The sequence below is a fragment of the Bos mutus genome, chromosome 16 (genome assembly GCF_027580195.1).
Source record: "Bos mutus isolate GX-2022 chromosome 16, NWIPB_WYAK_1.1, whole genome shotgun sequence".
Taxonomy (NCBI): Eukaryota; Metazoa; Chordata; class Mammalia; order Artiodactyla; family Bovidae; genus Bos; species Bos mutus.
The window spans coordinates 7303190-7319966 of record NC_091632.1 but is presented as its reverse complement, the minus strand read 5'-3'; positions in this window follow the sequence as shown (position 1 = coordinate 7319966).

Here is a 16777-nt window from a genome sequence, read left to right as displayed (position 1 = left end):
TTGCCAACAAAGGTTCGTCTAGTCAAGGCTATTGTTTTTCTGTGGTCATGTATGGATGTGAGAGTTGGACTGTGAAGAAGGCTGAGCGCCAAAGAATTGATGCTTTTGAACTGTGGTGTTGGAGAAGACTCTTGAGAGTCCCTTGGACTTCAAGGAGGTCCAACCAGTCCATCCTAAAGGAGATCAGCCCTGGGATTTCTTTGGAAGGAATGATGCTAAAGCTGAAACTCCAGTACTTTGGCCACCTCATGCGAAGAGTTGACTCATTGGAAAAGACTCTGATGCTGGGAGGGATTGGGGGCAAGAGGAGAAGGGGACGAAAGAGGATGAAATGGCTGGATGGCATCACTGACTCGATGGACATGAGTCTGGGTGAACTCTGGGAGTTGGTGATGGACAGGGAGGCCTGGCGTGCTGCGATTCATGGGGTCGCAAAGAGTTGGACACGACTGAGCGACTGATCTGATCTGATCTGAAAGAGACAAAAGAACTATACACAGAAAATTATACAATAGATAGGCAATGGGAATTTGCTGTATGGCTCAGGGAACTCAAACAGGGGCTCTGTATCAGCCTAGAGGGGTGGGGTGGGGAGGGAGATGGGTGGGAGGTTCAAAAGGGAGGGGACATATGTACACCTGTGGCTGATTCACGTTGACGTGAGACAGAAAACAGCATTCTGTAAAGCAGTTATCCTTCAATTAAAAAAGAAAGAGAAAAAAAACAAAGAAGCCACCTTGCAATGCAGGGGACCTGGATTCAATCCCTGGTCCAGGAACGAAGATCCCTCCTGCCACGGGACAACTGGGCCCACGAGCCACAGCCGAGCCAGCACACAGCACCTAGAGGTCCGCCCGCCACAGAGAGACCCTTCGTGCTGCAGCTAAGACCTGACACAGCCAAACAAATAAGTAAATTTAAAAATATACAGAAGGAAACACGGAATAAACAGAACAATGTCTCAAGACAGAGGCACATTACATGGTAGTTAATGCGCTGGACCATGAATCAAAACAGCACTGGGCTTAAACAAGCTCTTTCACTTAAAGCTGTAAGACCTGACCGTCGCAGAGCCCTGTGGGTCTCTGTCTACACAGAAAGAACGGATCGCTGTGCACCTGAAACTGACACGACCTTGTGCGCTCAGCTGCTCAGTTGTATCTGAGTCTTTGCGACCCCATGGACTGTAGCTCGCCAGGCTCCTCTGTCCATGAATTCTCCAGGCAAGAATACTGGAGTGGGTGGCCATTTCCTTCTCCAGGGGATCTTCCCCACCCAGGGTTCAAACCTGTGTCTCCTTCATCTCCTGCATTGGCAGGTGGATCTTTACTACCACACCACCTGGAAATTCCTAACTAACTCCTAGGATGGGGGTGTAAAATACATAATAATAATGATAAAAGGAATAAAAGCTTTTAATTACGTTCCAAGGAAACATACTCATCAATGAATTCAGATGCTCTTAGCGTCTCTTCATTGCTGGTACAAGGTATCAAGTAGCATGTGAACAACAGTGGGGGTCTCTTATTTCTTTCTTTGGTGAATAACATGCAAAAAAAACACAGCTTTATATAAATGTTGGCCACTTGGCTCAGTGACAAATGCAAATGCAACAAACACCTAAAGAGGTTGTCCGGGCACTGTGTACCTCTTTCTGACTCCTGATTTCACCTTCAGTGAACCCTCAGTAAATACAGTCTATGACAGCCTTTTTCAACTTAATGATTAAGATAATACACTTGAAATGCTATTTCCAAACTTGGGCAACATTTCTCTGATCTTCAAATGCAAATTTATACCAAATTATCATCAACACTAAGCAAGGAGAAGGTTAAAGCATTTCAGCTATCAAAGTTGAAGTCAGGAACTCAAACCAAATTTAATTTAGCTCTGATGTGAAAACATTTTGCTGTTATGGTTTTGTGGTTTTTAGAAGGGAAAAAAAAAGTACTCACAACCAGTTCTGGTTGAAACAGGTCGAGTAGGTTAAATCTGAAATAGTTCTCCATTGGTTTGTGGTTAACCAATTCGTTTATTGTTTTAGAAACTGAAATTGGTTCACCAGCCTCTGGTTTGGGTCTCTGGTTCAGTTCAGTTCAAGATCTTGGCAAATGAATACTCAGAAAAACGGACAATTCCCAAATGACCCTGTGCTAAATACGCCAGCTTTCTTAAAACCCACATGTGTTCCCCAAACCTCTCCTCTGCGGGTAGGATTACAGAGAACTGTCCTCGCCGGAGGCTGCCCAGTGTAACCCAGAGTAGAGCTGAAGCATCTCTCATGTGAGAGCAGAGAGAGTCCTACAGTCCTGCTTCCAACAGAGGGTGGTGACGGAGCCAAAATGGGCACCTCTCTCCGGCATCGGAAATCTCGGCATCGGTGGCTCTCCACAGCAAAGTCTGGCCGCAAAGGTGCATCTCGTTTAGTCATGCAGCACGTGTCAAGTGCTTGTGCTTAGTCGCTCAGTCGTATCTGACTCTTTGCAATCCCACGGCCTGTAGGCCGCCAGGCTCCTCTGTCTATGGCGATTCTCCAGGCAAGAACACTGGAGTGGACTGCCATGCCCTGCTCCAGGGGATCTTCCCAACCCAGGGATCAAACCCAGGTCTTCTCCCGCATTGCTGGTGGATTCCTTACCAACTGAGCCACCAGGGAAGCCCCGTAAGTGTCGAGTAGTCACTTATAAATAATTGGTGGATTTTTTTCAAGAGGATATATTGATACACACATGAACGCAGTATTCATACAGATACTGATTGTATATAAGGATTCATGAACAAATTCTTCTCAGTTACCTGTGCTCTGAATGATGTTCTTGACTAGGAGAAAAATACACGGGGCAACAGGGTACATGTCTAGGAATGTGACCCCAAAGGGGCATAAAGTGCTGTATGTAGCAAAAGAAATTGTGACAGCAGATACTTTTGTGACATTCCCTTCATCCTGTCCATAGCACAGATACACTTGGAAACGACGGCCTGAAATCTGGACAAGGCTAAGGACTGGGGTGTGTCCCCAGGCTCCCCAGGTCGTGGACTCCCTGAAGTCTGGGTGTAGCCAGGAAAGCAGCCCTGCTCCTCAACCCAATTTGCCCTGCAAACAAGCAGCGCCAACAAGACCGTGGGGCCTTGGCATGACCACCTGAAAGTCAATAAATAGGTTCTTAGTTTGATTCTGCTTAAGAGAAATCATGCTTGAATATTCATTGGAAGGACTGATGCTGAAGCTGAAGCTCCAGTACTCTGGCCACTTGATGCAAAGAACTGACTCACTGGAAAAGACTCTGATGTTGGGAAAGATTGAAGGCAGGAGAAGGGGATGACAGAGGATGAGATGGTTGGATGGCATCACTGACTCAGTGGACACGAGTCTGAGTAAGTTCCAGGAGACAGTGAAGGACAGGGAAGCCTGGTGTGCTGCAGTCCATGGGGTTGCCAAGGGCAGGACACGGCTTAGCAACTTAGCAACAACAAAGAGAAAAAATGGCGATGCTCCTCAGTCAGGTCCCCGTCTGTGCTTTCAACCAGGTTTCAAGTTTTCACCCTTGAGACGGGCACAGTGCCCAGGGACCTTAGCATGCAGATTTGCAGAAGCTCAAGCAATAAATACTGAGGAAGGAATCTTCTCCAAGTTCCAAATGCGAACTCTGGATGGTGCAGACAAGAGGGAATTTAGAAATCTCCTCCTCTAGTGGCTTCTAGCTGACCAACAGAATGAGATGCGCAGCTTTATTTAAAAATAAATAAAACAGAGGGTTCAGGATGGGGAACACATGTATACCTGTGGTGGATTCATTTTGATATTTGGCAAAACTAATACAATTATGTAAAGTTTAAAAATAAAATAAAATTTAAAAAATAAATAAAACAGTTTGACAGAAAACAGCAAAATTCTGTAAAGCAATGATCCTTCAATAAAAAAATAAATTAAATAAATAAATAAAATAAAATGCCTATTGACTAAGAATCACCAGTGCTTCAACCTGGTAATCTGGGAATTTAGGAAGCTCCTCCCAAAATTCTGATGATCAGTCATATGTGGACCCCGTTGATCTAGCCCAGTTTCCTCCTTCCATTCAGAAGGAAGCAAATGCAGACCATGCCTCAATTGTAGGAATAACAGCTGACATGCATGGGGTGCCCACTGTGGACCAGATACTTTAATATGTGTTATCTCCAGTCTTTACAACCCCTCTTAAATTCATGCCGTGAGCAGACAGCTTCTTACAACCTCCTCTCTCCAGATGTTCAGCGCTGTTCTCGTGTAGTTATTCCTCGATGGACATTATGGGGTTTCCACCTGTTGCTCCTGCAAAGTCCTGCCATCAAACCAAAGAAGAGAAAGCAATTGGGTTGCATTTCTCATCAGCAACACGTTCTCAGGGATGTTTCCCAGGACCTTCAGGAATCTATGATACTGTTCTCAGGCTGGTGGCATGGCAGCTCCCCAATGATCAAGGAGATGAACAAACTCAGAGGAAATTCACGTGCTCATGATTCACAAGCTGGTATGAATAACCCAGTGCAAACCCTCGTGCTCAGCCACGAGGCAGTCAGAGAAGCCAGGGCTCCTGGAATTCAACCACCCTGTCCCACCTTCAGCCATTTCCATGTGGGGTCAACTCATGATCTGAATTGATGGGACCACCCAAAACATTAAGGCTCCTGGCTATATGACTGGTTTTCAGATGCAAAGTGGTTTGGCTCTCATTAAAAATATTCAAAAGTTTAACTTAAAGCAGTTTTCTCACTACTTTTTCTACTGCTGCTTGTTTCCAGAATTTCTAGCAAAAAAAAAAAAAACAAACATGTTAATCAAAATGAACATGAATATCTCACTTTTCAAACTATGCTCAAACTTATTAAGCGTCGTTTCCCAAAATGATAAAATGAAGCAGGTCAGCATCTGACACCACCCCTGGCAGCCCTGCCACGAGATCCTGCCACTTGCCCTCAGCTCCTTTACCTCATTTCTGAACCCCAATCAAAGCTTCCTAAGGGAAAATTTTGGCAGCCTGAAGACATAGCTAATCCCCTCATAAATAGTTGTTCTTCCAAACTGCCAGAAAATCGAACGGATTATAACACAATAGAGTTATAAAAGTTAGTGCCTCCATAATAAATGTCAACTACACTTCTTGTGATTATTTATCTCCTTCTGTCAATTATATAGGTAACGCAATTTATATAATGACATTGTATACACAGAAACTAATGCCTGAAACAGGAAGGAGATATAAAAGATTCTCCTGCAAATTAAAAACTTCCTGAGCTTTACAAGGCATTCCTTGGCCATATTGCTGGTTTGGTTCCAGACCACCACCCACAGTAAAGCAAGTTACATGAATTTTTTAGTTTTCCTGTACACATAATAATTATGTTTAGGGACTTCCTTGGTGGTTCAGCGGCTTCCCAGGTGGCACAGTGGTAAAAAACCCACCTGCTGTTGCAGGAGATGTGGGTTCGATCCCTGGGTCGGGAAGATCCCCTGGAGAAGGACACGGCAAACCACTCCAGTATTCTTGCCTGGAGAATCCCATAGACAGAGGAGCCTGGCGGGCTACAGTCCTTGGGGTTGCAAAGACTCAGACACGATTGAGTGGCTAACACACTGGTGGTCCAAGGACAAAGACTTGGCCTTTCAAAGCAGGGGTTCAATCCCTGGTTGGGGAACTAAGATCACACTTGCTTGAGACCAAAAAAACCAACATAAAACAGAAGCTATAGTGCAACAAATCCAATAAAGACTAAAAATGAACCACCTCCAAAAAAAAAAAAAACTTAAAAAAAATAAAAAGTTGTGTTTATCCTATGCTGTAGTCTGTTACATGTGCCTTAGCATTACATCTTTTAAAAAGGGTACATGCTTCAATTTAAAAATACTTTATTGCTAAAAATATGCTAAACATCACCTGAGCCTTCAGTGAGTCATAGTCATTTTGCGGTAGTAACATCAAAGATTACGTGTGTGTGCTAAGTCGCTTCAGTCGTGTCCGATTCTTTGAGACCCCATGGACTGCAGCCCGCCAGGCTCCTCTGTCCATGGGATTCTCCAGGCAAGCATCCTGGAGTGGGTTGCCATGCCCTTCTCCAGGGGATCTTCCCAACCCAGGGATCAAACTCGTGTCTCTTAAGTCTCCAGCATTGGCAGGTGGGTTCTTTACCATCACTGATTACAGATCAGCATGGCAAATATAATAATAATGAAAATTTCAAATTTTGTGAAAATTACCAAAGTATGACAGAGACACGAAACGAACAAACGCTGTTGGAAAAAATAGCACAGATATACTTCCTCAACACAGAGTTGCCACAAAACTTTAATTTGTAAAAAGCAAAATAAAGCAAAGCACAATAAAATGAGACACATCTGTATTTACAGAAACATGTGGGGACTCCAGCATCACGGAGTCTTAGCCCACATTGCCTCCCCAGGCCCATCGTGTGGGGACTCCAGCATCACCGAGTCTTAGCTCACATTAACTCTCCAGGCCCATTCATGGACGTTGGCCTGCTTGAGCCTCAGGCGGTTATCAAAGGAAGCATCCCTGGACGAGAGGAAGGGGAGAACTTCTAATAGGAACCCTAAATTGGAGCCCAGGCTCCCACCGTACTTGCTGTGAGATAAACAGTTACAGTATTTAACTACCTGTCCATGGCCCTCAGTATCCACATGGAAAATATTCAGAAAAATAAAAATCCTGGAAAGTACCCCAAAGCAAAACTTGAATTTGCCACCTGCGGGCATCTATTTACATCTATTTCCATAGTATTTACATTGAATTAGGTATTATAACTAATCTCAGTTCAGTTCAGTCTCTCAGTCATTGACTCTTTGCGAGCCCACGGACTGCTGCACACCAGGCTTCCCTGTCCATCACCAACTCCCAGAGCTCCAGAGCTAAGACTCCTGGAGCAAATCCCGGTGGGCAACCTTTTATCTTGACAAAATGACTCCAAAACATAACAAGTTTTCAGGAAGAGTCAGTAAAAAGCCTTAAAGAAAATTAACAACAGGAGACATGTTGTTACGAGTTACATCATGGCGGTGCATTAATTACCTTAATGGCCCCAATTTCTCCACCCCTCCCTGCCTGCACCTTCTGTGCAAGGTGTCTCTTCTATCAAAAGGTAAAGTAGATTTCCCAGCCCCTCAGGGCTGAGTTCAGTCATGTGACTTGTTTTGGCCAATGAGATGTTAGCTTTTAACAAACAGAGGTTTGAAAACACTGTACCTGCTTCCTGTCCTGCCCTCTGCCCCTTGCAGTAGAAACATGTGGGCTGGTACCTGGAGGATAAAAGGTACGAAGCCTGGTTACATGCAGCGCCTCGGTCCACGGCCGGCAAACCACCAGGCTAAGAGTGAGCCCAGCTACAGCCCAGCTCCAATTCAGTTCAGTCGCTCAGTCGTGTCCAACTCTTTGTGACCCCATGAATCGCAGCACGCCAGCCCTCCCTGTCCATCACCAACTCCCGGAGTTCACTCAGACTCACGTCCATTGAGTCAGTGATGCCATCCAGCCATCTCATCCTCTGTCGTCCCCTTCTCCTCCTGCCCCCAATCCCTCCCAGCATCAGAGTCTTTTCCAATGAGTCAACTCTTTGCATGAGGTGGCCAAAGTACTGGAGTTTCAGCTTTAGCATCAGTCCTTCCAAAGAAATCCCAGGGCTGATCTCCTTCAGAATGGACTGGTTGGACCTCCTTGCAGTCCAAGGGACTCTCAAGAGTCTTCTCCAACACCACAGTTCAAAAGCATCAATTCTTCGGCACTCAGCTTTCTTCACAGTCCAACTCTCGCATCCATACATGACCACAGGAAAAACCATAGCCTTGACTAGACGGACCTTTGTTGGCAAAGTAATGTCTCTGCTTTTGAATATGCTATCTAGGTTGGTCATAACTTTCCTTCCAAGGAGTAAGCATCTTTTAATTTCATGGCTGCAGTCACCATCTGCAGTGATTTTGGAGCCCAGAAAAATAAAGTATGACACTGTTTCCACTGTTTCCCCATCTATTTCCCATGAAGTGATGGGACCGGATGCCATGATCTTCATTTTCTGAATGTTGAGCTTTAAGCCAAGGTTTTCACTCTCCACTTTCACTTTCATCAAGAGGCTTTTGAGTTCCTCTTCACTTTCTGCCTTAAGGGTGGTGTCATCTGCATATCTGAGGTTATTGATATTTCTCTCGGCAATCTTGATTCCAGCTTGTGTTTCTTCCAGTCCAGCGTTTCTCATGATGTACTCTACATATAAGTTAAATAAGCAGAGTGACAATATACAGCCTTGATGTACTCCTTTTCCTATTTGGAACCAGTCTGTTGTTGACCTAAATCAAGCTGCAGATTCATGAGCTAAATAAATGTGTACTGTTTTAAGCCACCCTTTCTCAATGGAGTCTCCATGAGAAAATGAAGTCCTATAGAAAAAATATTTGAGTGACTATTTTTCTAATCTTCCCCCTGGAACATAGTTAATTAGTTACATATAATAAATGCCTTAGGGTATTAGGGTTTAAATGCTTCTTGAAACCCTGTTTAAAAGGGCTATTTTAAGCCCTTGCATTTTGGAGCTTTTTCTTGGGTGGGGGGTTCTTTTTTTTTTTTTTGGCCCCTCATGTAGGATCTTTGTTCCCGGACCAGGGATTGAACCCATGCCCCCTGCAGTGGAAGCACAGAATCTCAACCACTGCAGGGACGTCCCCAAGCCCTTGCATTTTGGATGGTTATTATACAGCATAGAGGCTTCCCAGGTGACTCAGGGGTAAAGAATCCACCAGCCAGTGCAGGAGACGCCAGAGACGCCAGTTCAATCCCTGGGTCGGGAAGATCCCCTGGAGGAGGAAATGGCAACCCACTCCAGCATTCTTGCCTGAGAATGCCATGGACAGAGGAGCCTGGTGAGCTACAGTCCACGGGGCACAAAGAGGAGGGCACAACCGTGCGACTGAGCACGCACGTGTCCAGCGTGAGTGCAGCAGCAGGCAACCACACAACCATGCCGTGAACATGTCTACGTATGAATTGTATTCCAACGCTTTATCAAGTCACCATGCTGCTGAAATACAGTTGATCCTTCAACAGAGCAACACCTGGGTTTGAACTTGCACAGGTTCACGTATATCCAGATTTTTTTCCATAGTAGACACTGCAGGACCCCGTGGTGTGCGGCTGGTGGACGCGAGGAAGCGTTGGTGCCCCTAACGCTCTGCGTTGTCCAAAGGTGACCTCTCGCGTGTCACCAAAATGGCAGAGCAACCGACCAAAATTAAACCTCAAACAAGGCTGAAATACACACAAAATAGACACCACCACTGGCCTGGTAAGTCTTTGGGGAGGAGACGGAGCATTCGCTGAGGCCTCTTAGGAAAAGGAGGCGTCATACGGAGAACAGCGGTGTCACTGCCGGACATCGCACCTTCAGCTCCACTCCACCCAGTTAGGATTTAATATTGTGATAAAGAAAGAGCTCTATCATAGAAAGTAGGCAAACATTTATGTCATCTTCTAGTGAAAGAGGTCTGTTCAAGCATAGTATTAATAAAAGGAGCCAAAGCAGAAAGACTGACAGTCAATGATGTAAAAAATTTAAACATCAGTACGTATTCTAAGTATTAGTCTGGCACAAAATGCTTATATTTTGATACGTAGTTGAAAGGCAAACAAAAAATGGAATTCGGTCATGAAAAATAAGGAAGTGAAGTGGTAGACACTCAGTCGTGTCCGACTCTTTGTGACCCTATGGACAGTAGCCCACCAGGCTCCCCTGTCCATGGGATTCTCCAGGCGACATTGCTGGAGTGGGTTGCCATTCCCTCCTCCAGGGGATCTCCATGACCCAGGGGTCAAACCCAGGTATGTCGTGTGTCTGACATTGGCAGGCAGCTTCTTTCCCACTAGCCACACCTGGGAAGCCCCTTGTATGTATGGACCATATCTATATCCACTCACCTCTGGACACACATTTAGGGAGCTTCTGTGACTTTGCTATTGAGGTAAATTTAACTTAAATAGCTAAATGAAATAAGAGACATAAAGTTCTTAGTTCAGGGCCTGACACAAATCCCCATCGTCCTCTCTTTTCTCTTTTTATGAATAATACTAAAGTCTAACGACAGCTGAAAACGCTTGTGTGATCAATGCTGACTGTCCTGCCTTATCAACACTAATCTCAACTGGATACACTCTGCTTATTTTTCTTCTTTCATACCCTGTTAGTACTCATACGCTTGTATTATCATTTATTTTAACTAATAGAGATTTAATAACCAAATACGTTATAAGATACTATTCAATAGTTTTGACTGTGGTGTTTTTTTTAAAAAGAGACATTGGGGGACTTTCCCGGTGGTCTTAAGATTCTGTGCTCCCAATGCAGGGAACACGGGTTCCATCCCTGGTTGGGGAACTAAGATCCTGCAAGTCACACACTGCCACCAAAAATCAGTAAAGGCAAAAGTCAATTCTTTGGAAAGATTAACAAAGTTAATTTTAAAATAAATAAGACATTCAGGGCACAATTCATGCATCGACATACATGAGTGGGAAAACAGATCCCCAAAAATATTTAACCTATCTAAGGTCAATAATTGCACTCATCTCACATGCTAGTAAAGTAATGCTCAAAATTCTCCAAGCCAGGCTTCAGCAATATGTGAACCGTGAACTTCCTGATGTTCAAGCTGCTTTTCAAAAAGGCAGAGGAACCAGAGATCAAATTGCCAACATCCGCTGGATCGTGGAAAAAGCAAGAGAGTTCCAGAAAAACATCTACTTCTGCTTTATTGACTATGCCAAAGCCTTTGCCTGTGTGGATCACAATAAACTGTGGAAAATTCTGAAACAGATGGGAATACCAGACCACCTGACCCGCCTCTTGAGAAACCTGTATGCAGGTCAGGAAGCAGCAGTTAGAACTGGACATGGAACAACAGACTGGTTCCAAATAGGAAAAGGAGTTTGTCAAGGCTGTATATTGTCACCCTGCTTATTTAACTTATATGCAGAGTACCTCATGAGAAACGCTGGACTGGAAGAAACACAAGCTGGAATCAAGATTGCTGGGAGAAATATCAATAACCTCAGATATGCAGATGACACCACCCTTAAGGCAGAAAGTGAAGAGGAACTAAAAAGCCTCTTGATGAAAGTGAAAGTGGAGAGTGAAAACATTGGCTTAAAGCTCAACATTCAGAAAACGAAGATCATGGCCTCCGGTCCCATCACTTCATGGGAAATAGATGGGGAAAGAGTGGAAACAGTGTCAGACTTCATTTTTTGGGGCTCCAAAATCACTGCAGATGGTGACTGCAGCCATGAAATTAAAAGACGCTTACTCCGTGGAAGGAAAGTTATGACCAACCTAGATAGCATATTCAAAAGCAGAGACATTACTTTGCCAACAAAGGTCCGTCTAGTCAAGGCTATGGTTTTTCCTGTGGTCATGTATGGATGTGAGAGTTGGACTGTGAAGAAGGCTGAGCGCCAAAGAATTGATGCTTTTGAACTGTGGTGTTGGAGAAGACTCTTGAGAGTCCCTTGGACTGCAAGGAGGTCCAACCAGTCCATTCTGAAGGAGATCAGCCCTGGGATTTCTTTGGAAGGACTGATGCTAAAGCTGAAACTCCAGTACTTTGGCCACCTCATGCGAAGAGTTGACTCATTGGAAAAGACTCTGATGCTGGGTGGGATTGGGAGCAGGAGGAGAAGGGGATGACAGAGGATGAGATGGCTGGATGGCATCACTGACTCGATGGGCGTGAGTTTGAGTGAACTCCGGGAGTTGGTGATGGACAGGGAGGCCTGGTGTGCTGCAATTCATGGGGTCGCAAAGAGTTGGACACGACTGAGGGACTGAACTGAACTGAACTGAAGGTCAATAATAAAATTAGAAGAAGTAGTAAATAAGTCCTTTTCTCCCTGAAAACCTGCCTCAGCCTAAAAAGCAACAGGCATCTGTGACTCATTCAGCATCATGAATGCACTTCATCAGGGGCCTCGGGCACAAGGAAATTAGATGTTACTGCTTTGCTGGTGTGTGTGTGCGTGCTGAGTCGCTCAGACGTGTCTAACTCTTTGTGACCCCGTGGACTGTAGCCCGCAAGGCTCCTCTGTCCTTGGGATTCTCCGGGCAAGAATACTGGACTATACTGGACATAAACCAACACCACACTGCAGCCAGGCCCCTACAGAAGGCATCTGTCTAACCCCTTCCAGAATATCCTAAATAAGAAAGTGCAATAGGTGGAATCAAAGCTGTCTGGAGCTAGGGCACATTTGTATTTCTGACAAGTATAGATTATTCAGTAAGACCTCTCAGTGCAGCAGCAAGCAGGAAAGCATGGAGAGCTAATAAAAGTAATGAAGTCTTTGCCGGACATGAACTCTCTGCCATTAAATCTCTTCTGAGAAATGGGATGAGCCTGTCAAGTCCGCAGGGGCATAGCTGGGTCCGTGGGCCACAGAAGTGCAAATACCAAGAGCCTTGTGGTCAGTGTGGCTGAGATCATGGGTGTTCAAGCGCAGGGATGGAGCGCTTTATCTAGCCTTCAACTTCATGGAGAAGCGATGACGACATAAAGCCAGGCTCATCGTAGTTGTACATTTCAGCGGAATGGAGAGATAAGGACCCGAGTTTGATAACATCCTAAGCTGGGTGTATCGTGTGGTTTGCAACCCTGAGCTGCGTCATGTAAACTCTGCATTCTTCACCCAGGGACTGAGAGCATTCTTCTCCCCCGTTTAAGGCCCGCTGGAGTCCCTGAAAAGCCCCTGATGCTAGGAAAGATTGAAGGCGGGAGGAGAAGGGGATGACAGAGGATGAGATGGTTGGATGGCATCACTGACTCAATGGACATGAGTGTGAGTGAACTCCAGGAGTTTGTGATGGACACGGAGGCCTGGCGTGCTGCAGTCCACGGAGTCGCAAAGAGTCGGACACGACTGAGGGACTGAACTGAACTGGACTGGAGTCCCTGAAAAGCCAGGATGAGGTTCAGGTCTGTGGAAGGGGGTCTGTGGAACAATGGAGGGGGCAGGAAAGGGCACACAGCAACTTAGGGCGGCTTAGTCCGCAGAGCCGCGGGCGGAGAGCAGGGACACCTCGGGACGTGGAGGACCCCGGGGTGGGGATGCTGGGCACCCCTGTGACAGAAGTGTCAAGGGAAGGGAGAGGTCGCCGCAAACCAGGGATAAAAGTGGCTCTGTGGAAAAGAGCTCCCTCTGGGAGCTGTGACTTCAGAAGAGGGACACAAGCTGCCTGCGGGGTCGGGGGCGGCGGTCCCCAGCCTGTCTTCCCTCTGCTGCCCAGCAGGTAGCACTGACAACCCCACCAACATGGAGGGGAGGCAGGGAGGAGGCAGGCCATCTCCTCCCAAAAGCCACCGAGCAGGACAGGGCAGCAGGGAGAGTGGATCAAAAGGGCAAGTGTACGTGGGAAGAGAGAATGTGAATAACCTCTGGGGGGACTTCCCGGGCGGGCCAGGGGTTAAGACTTCACCTACCAACGCAGGGGTTGCAGGTTCCATCCCTGGTTGGCCCACTTGCCTAGTGGCCAAAAAAACCTAACCATAAAACAGAAGCAGTATTGTAACACATTCAGTAAAGACTGGATTCTTAAGAAAAAAAAAAACAACCTTCAATAAATGAATAAATAAATAACCTCTGGCGTCGCCTAAGCCTTTCTCTCAGTAATTCCCAAGGTGACACACTTGCTTGGTTCAGGCTCCAGGAGGACCAGTTTGAACACAGGAGCGAGTGAAGGATGTTGCTCTCCCCCAGTCAGTTTCCTTAAGCTCTTCCAGGTCACAGGCACATCAACCCCTGCTTCCTCCTTCCTCCCCCTCTCACCACCCACCCTGCCCCAGAATCAAGCATCATCACTTCAATCCCCCGAAGAGTATTTATTTTCCTCCTACAAAGAGCACCCACAGTGGAGTGGTGACATTCTTTTGAAGAGAATAATCAGAGCCCTCAGTTTTCCCTTTAAAACAAATCAGGTGAGCAGTGTACTTCCTCCGAACGCTGGCAGCTTTTTGGCTGCTTGGGAACCCTGGAAATATTGATCAGTTACAAATACTCGGACGCTTGCATCTCCTGAATTTGCTTACTGCAGCCCTTCTTCCTGGTCCGTCAGGAAAGCTCCAGCAATTTTGTTATCATGATAAATTATCCTACCCGGTAGGTCACTCTTTTTTACCTAAAGTCACAATTTGCTCTCTCCTCTAGGTCACAACCTGATTTTTCAGGGTGACAGATTTATTGCTTGCTTTGTGCTCCAAAAAACAAATAGCCAACATTGCTCAAAATACAGTCCTGTCATAATAACTTTGGCTGTTTCCCAACGGGAATGAGACCCAGCATTCATGCCTCTGTTTGCATGCGGTGGAGAGAGAAGCCATTTCCACACGGCTATGGATCAGGGCTGAAGGGGCAGGATTAGGTCAGAGCCACACTGCTAGTTCAAGCAACTGATAAGCAAGTATTTGTTGGCAAGGTCTTGGAGGAGCTTTTCTTCTCTGAAGGAAGCTCGAAAGACAGAGCAAGCAGCCACCTGTGACCTCCCAAGCAAGCCTTTTTGCTGATGGCACATTTTCCTCAGCCCTTGTCCCCATGAAATGTCCCTAAAAGCCAAGAATGATACTCTGATGTTTCCAGGGTGAGGCCAGGTCACAGAGCAGAGCTCACACAGTGGAATGTGGACCGAAGTGATGAGCAGCACTTCCAGGTCTGTACATCACTCAGCAACACTGTCTCCCAGCTTCCTCCTCAGCCTGCAGCCTGGGTGTGCCCCCCAGCACGTCTAAATGCACTGCCTCCGTAGGAAGTCTGCCCACCGCCCATGCACACGGGGCTCCAACCTGGCTGGTCTCTGACCCAGACCCTGCATTCTGTTCTCCATCCATTAATCCAAGTTCATCCTCTCCCCCCGGAGAATTCATGCCTTTCTTCCAGTCCAGATCTCCCATGGGTCACCAGTAACCAGAAAAAACTCTAGAGCCTTCTGGCTTCTTTTGATCCATCCATCTGAGAAGTTATCAGATGTCCCAACTCTGCCTCAGATCCATAAGGGTGTAGTGTGTGCGTGCCCGGCCGCTCAGTCATGTCTGACTCTTTGTGACCGCGTGGACTGTAGCCCACCAGGCTCTTCTGTCCATGGGATTTTCCAGTCAAGAATACTGGAGTGGGTTGCCATGCCCTCCTCCAGGGGATCTTCCTGACCCAGGGATTGAACCCACATCTCCTCTATCTCCTGCATTGGCAGGCGGGTTCTTTACCACTGAGCCACTGGGGAAGCTCTAAAAATAAAGACTAAAATAAGTGAAAAATAGCAGCCTGATTAAATTGTGGAGGAACCTCAATAGCATAATAGTGAAAGGGAAAAAGACACAATTCATATGCCTGTCAATGCGAGGAAACACAAGAGAGACAGATTCAATCCCTGGGTCAGGAAGATCCCCTGGAGGAGGAAATGGCAACACACTCCAGTATTCTCGTCTGGAGAATCCCTATGGACAGAGGAGCCTGGCAGGCTACAGTCCATGGAGTCGCAAAGAGTTGGATGCAACTGAGCAGACATACACACACACACACATATACACATATATACACACACACACATATATACACATATACACATATATACACACACACACATATACACACACACACACATACACATATACACACACACACACATATACACACACACATATACACATACACAAATTTATAGTAGGATTCTGTTTATATACAGGGTGAAACAGGCAAGATGAAGCTGTTTTTTTACTCTATGGTATGCATAGAAGGTTGGGTGGCAAAACCAAATAGAGATGGCCATTATCTGTATCTTTTCTTTTTTATGTTATTTCTGGATTCTTAAAAAGAGAACATTCTCAGGGCTCCCCTGCTGGTCTGGGGGCTAAGACTTTGCCCTCCCAGTGGAGGGGACCCAGGTTCAAAACCTGGTCGGGGAACTAGATCCCATATGCGGCAACTAAGTGTTTTCATTCCACAAATAAAGATTCTGCACGCTGCAACTAAGAGCCAGGACAGCCAAATAAATAAATGTATGTAGATAGATATAAAAATTTAAAACAACATTCTCTCCATGTTTGACACTAGTGTCCACGTAGGTGGCACCCTGAAAATTTAGACAGTGAAACACTGAAAAATCCAGATAAACTCTTTATGTGATGCCATAAAAAGGAAAAACAACTCAAATGATAAAGTGATTAAAAATGAGTTAAGCTCATGACATGGTGTGGATAGACAGAATTCACATTATTTGCATTCCCCATGCTGTTCTCGAGCATGTTTTCTGCATCATCTTTCTAAGTATGTATTAAACTCCAGCACTGTGTCAGCCACCATGCCAGCTCTGATAACACAAATATGGTTGAGACAAATTTTCTTTCTCAGGGATTTACTGCTTCCTGGAAGGTGATGAGAAAGAGGCAAAAATATTTAAGAGTCACAAAAACTGGTAGCAACTGATGTAATAGAAATGCAGAAGGGTTCCATGGGAATACAAGGGAAAAAATACCTGATTCTTCCTGGAAATAGAGCTGGGAAGAATTCATAAGTGAGGTTTTGTTTTGCTTCCAGTTTGAGGTTTTTTTTTGTTTTCTGTTTTGGGGGAGTTTTTTGAGTGATTTTTTTCATTTTTTATTGGAAGAAGTTCATCTGTAAGGAAAAGTGGAGGGGGACATTTAGGAAGAAGAGTTTGCACGGGAGTGTGGAAGGAAAGCTTCACAGTGTGTTAGGGAAATGAAAATATA